This window comes from Anarrhichthys ocellatus, unplaced genomic scaffold (genome assembly GCF_004355925.1).
Source record: "Anarrhichthys ocellatus isolate YVR2014 unplaced genomic scaffold, GSC_Weel_1.0 scaffold5, whole genome shotgun sequence".
Lineage (NCBI taxonomy): Eukaryota > Metazoa > Chordata > Actinopteri > Perciformes > Anarhichadidae > Anarrhichthys > Anarrhichthys ocellatus.
The window spans coordinates 9780142-9785021 of NW_022280035.1; the positions used below are offsets into that span (position 1 = coordinate 9780142).

A 4880-nucleotide genomic window follows, 5' to 3' on the forward strand; every position below is an offset into this window, starting at 1 on the left:
CACTTTTTTGACCGTAAAGCCCTTCAACATGGATCCTTAATGGGGGATGTTAACACATGCAAACAGTTTCTTCCTCAGACACACGTGCCATGCATGTATGAATGCATGTATGGATGTTTGTATGAATAGTTTGCATTGATGTGTATGAATACACACACCTGCTCTCTCACAAACACTCAGAAGGTTACTAAGGTGTTGAAATTGGAATGTCAGTGACTTATCTCCAATGTTCTGTAAAACCCACCTTGCTGGTACGTTGTTGGAATACTAACATGTTTATTCGTGTTTAGTTTAACATGTTTCATTTTACAACCTTGTTGTGAGAAAAGGACGTCCTGGCTATATATATATATATATATATATAAATATAAATAAACATCGGAGAAGTGAATCATGATTATGTTTGCAAAGATGAAACATCTAGTTTTTTATTTAAGCTTTTGTGGCACTTGGGTCTTCTAGATTTACTTGCATTGAAATCCTCAGAGTGTAGCATATAACAACCAGAAGAGGGCAGTGTTGTCTGCATAGACCACAAATCAAAGACAACGGACAGGCAGATGAGAAATATCAGGATGTCACTGACCCTGTTCCCATCCGAAATAGAAACTCTGATGCATGAGAGAAATTTATCTTGTCTCACTTTTCAGTTATTTTCCAACAAACCAAGAGTACTTGTTAGTCTATATGGCAGCGGTAGAGAGAAACTATAGTAATGTCTACATATACTCTAGTATTGTATTTTAAGAAACTTCTACTTGAGTATTTTTGTTTATGCTTCTTTTCCACTATACCTTACTTTTACCCCACCACATTTAAATATAACTATGGTATATAAGACAGGCTTCAGATTTTCACATACATCCTATTGTGATTATACTGTATGTGATATATGTGCACGGGTATTTCAAAAATAGTTTTGGGAGGTGGAGAAAGCCATCGTTTTAGATTTTCGAATGATATCTTTTGGTTTCAATAAACACAATCGTACACATGCACGCCTACACACTCACACACACATATGGAGCTGGTCCAAACAGGCAGTGAGTTGATTGATCCCGGCTGACGGGCCGCTCACTATTTACATGGCCCAGGGTGAGCCTGGAGGATCCTAATGTTAAAAATATGTGGCTTGTGTTTAATGCCAGTGGAGCCAGCGTAAACACTGCAGCGTAGGAGCACAGGGGTCAGAGCGGTTTAGAAAGAACCTTTTGACTTATGGGATTACTTCAGCACTGGATCACAATCTGTCTGGCTATCCCTCCGACCCCCTCACACAAATACTGTATGCAAAATAACAATCGCGCACACACGCACCGCCTTACGAGCTTGTGAGATACTCCAGTGGCTTTCAGTGAACAGTGCTTAGACATCCTCCGAATGTTGTTCGTTTGTCATATGGTTTTGCGGTTTCTGCTCCATAAATTGTGTAAAAGTTAGAAATTTCAGTCACATTTTTCGGGTGAACTCGTGGAATAGGAAATGTTAGATGAAATGGTGCAATGGATTTTACATGCAAGCGTACATCCCACATCAAAGTGGGGGGGGGGGGGGGAATCCATATGGTACTGATAAAACAGGAAGTCTGAGTTCTGTGTGAGGCTCCCCGCACTTTGACGTGCACAGGACAGTAAGCTGTTTTCCTCTTTAGTGTGCAGGGAAGAAAAAAAAGAATCTCACAAATGCACATGGGAGATGCCCTGATGAGTTGGAGACAGTTCTGCTCACATGTACCAGCCAAATAATGACAACGGTATTCCAAACTATTGAAGCAAATACCGCAGAAATGACAGACACAATATGGTTCATATTTCCAGACACTGAACATACTGTATTCATACACACTGGGATAAACAAAGCAGTTGTTGGATATCCTTTTATCATTCATGCCTTGTACAGTTTGCACCAAGGAGGATGTTTATGAGAACAGACTTTGTAAAACGGCCTCATGTGGCTTGCTGCAGCGTCCCCCTGCTCTAAGAAGGTTCCCTTCAACACGCTGATTCCCCAGCTTTGCCAAACTGTAAATCAAGACCATCTCCGTTGAGTCATGCATCACTTTCAAATGCTACAAAGGCATGAGCGTTCAAGGCACCACGTGGCACTACCTGGTTAAACAAGATTGCTAACGTTGATGACAGTATGTGGAATGAAATGATGCGTCACACAGCTGCAAGGTCGTGACCTGGAAAACCAATCATTGGACAGCACAAGAGGAAAATACCTCAGTCAGAGACTAATTACTTAGCCCAAGGCAGTGGAGCCCAGCCACACATTTACTGGTACTGACAAAGCAGTGTTTGCCAGTAACACATTTTCATTTAGTGTGCCAGTCCACAAGATGCTCCATTGATCAGACTCTGGTACCTACAAGCTGCCAAATTACAGCCTGTGGTTACAGTGCAGTGTGTTGAGTGTGATACAATGACAACAAGGCAGGTGGGACAAATCATGAGCAGTTCAGGAGAGTGTTGCCTGCCATCAATCCGAGATTAGTTTACATTTAGCGGGGGCTTCTTCCTGTCTGTGCGGTACATGAATCATTCGATACAAGTCCTTGTTAAAAGATGTGCAGGAGCGGCACGTCAACAGTTCTCTCGAACAAACTCACATCTCTCTATCGGAGCGACAACAGCATCAGATTATGAGGGGGTGAGAAAGAGAGACTGACAGCTGCAGAGATGGAGAGAAAGATGATGCAGAGGAAAAGAGAGCAAGGTAAACAGTGTCTCTCATCATGTCAGTGTAGTGCAGTTCCTCCTGCTGTCATCCACGGGAAATGATTATCAAAGAGGGAGCACTGCCAGGTCAACTTGCTCTCTTTTCCTTTTTAACCGCATCCAAATGTTTGAAGATATTTATTTCCTCTAATGAAATGGTGTGTAAACTCGTTAATCAATGCTTGATCATTGCAAGGACTTAAAAGGATCGCTCTTTGAGTAACTCCTATGTTTGGAGAGTGTTTCACTTGAATTGAAACTCTTGAGGGTTGCAACAGAACTCGTGTGTGTATCAGATTCCTTTTTACATTAGAGCCATATTCATAATTGCAATTTCCTCCATTTGTCATCTAGTCACTGTTTCATTCACTGTTGTAATTGAAGCTTGTCAACCACTGAAAAACAATCTGCTCGTTACAGGTCAGACAAGCCACCTCGTGAAACTAATACAACTGCCAAAACACTGCCATGAAGTTTATTTTGTCACGTGAAATGATGTCATGCGGCGACTGTTAAAAGTGCAATGAAGTTACACTCTTGAGAAGCTGTCAGTGAGGCTGGCTATTCTTGGAAACACTTTAAAAGTCTTGTATGTTTGATACGCAGCACCGGTTGGACAGTCAGAAAATTCTACCTTTTAAAAAATCTGTGAATATCAACATTTAAATGTTGCTTATAATTCTGCTTGATTTTATGTTAAGCAACCATTACATAACCATTTAAAGAAACAGTTTTTAAAAGTATTTCTTTGCCACCATGAGCAGTACATTTCAGTCATTCTGTGGTTTAAAGAACAATTCAATATAATTGCATTTTTTAATACAAATACACAGCAGTCAAATTGTGAAAATCAAACCAAGGACGCCTGATGCCCGCTGCCACTACCAGAGCCGTATATACAGCATCTCTACGTCATTCCTCCGCAGTCCAAATATGGTAAATTCTGTTCACTGGTTGCAAAAAGCCAAGATGGCGACGGCCGTAATCCAAGATGGGGACAAACAAATCGGTAAACTCAAGGCTTCAAAAACGCCAGTCCACAAACCGATGGGTGACATCGCAATGACTATGTCCACTTCTTATATACAGTCTATGGGTTATTCTTATATTTCCTTAAGTCCAACTTCACTTTGCCATGGTGCAACTGAGTGTGGCTTTAAGTGAGGATGGTAACGACGTATTGTTCCATATCACATCAAAACATGGCAGATAAAGTGCTACTATGAAATGGTACTGTTCAAAACCATCCCGTAGTTTTAATTCCAGGCTGGCGGAAAAATTACAAAAAGTGAACCCTATCAGACTTTAGAAATGTGAGTAGCAGAGATGGAGATCAGCCTTTGCCCTGTCCCTTCCCCTCGTCTTCATGTTTAAAAGGCATTTGCTGTGAGAACCAATGCAACTGTTGTCCATCAAGGATACTTCAAACAGTAAAACTCTGCTGCTCTGGCCTCAGGACACAGGAAGACAGTGACGGGCACACACAACCTGTTAAAGCACTTGACTCGACAGTGCAATGACAAATGATGCAAGATATGCAGAATAAAAGAACATTTACTGTACAAACTGTTATGACATGAACTAACCAACTCCTACAATGTGGGGGAAAAAAGAACGCATGTGCAGTTTTTGACATCAGCTTGTATTAGCTTCAGCTCAATGTTTTTACTGGATGCTGCAATAAAATATGCCTGGCGTGTTCAACACAAAGCTAAAATGTGTTTCCAACTTTCTCTAAGAACAATCTTTCAAAAGACTGACCTTGTATTAAACTTAGCTGGCTGATACTGGCATACATACATACACACATATATGTATGTATATATATATGTATATCTATATATATATATATATCTATATATATATATATATATATATATACATATATATATATATATATACACATATATACATATATACATATATATACATATATATATATATACATATACATATATACATATATATACATATATATACATATACATATATACATATACATACATATACATATATACATATACATACATATACATATATACATATACATACATATACATATATATACATATATACATATACATATATACATATATATACATATACATATATACATATACATACATATACATATATATACATATACATATACATATATAT

At 39.0% G+C, this 4880-nt stretch overlaps 1 protein-coding gene across 1 annotated transcript in view; it reads right to left on the reverse strand.

The window, feature by feature from the left end:
* The window catches only part of ngfa (nerve growth factor a (beta polypeptide)), a 27143-nt gene that overhangs the window by 2349 nt on the left and 19914 nt on the right, over window positions 1-4880 (reverse strand). The gene's annotated exons all lie outside the window — the stretch shown is intronic.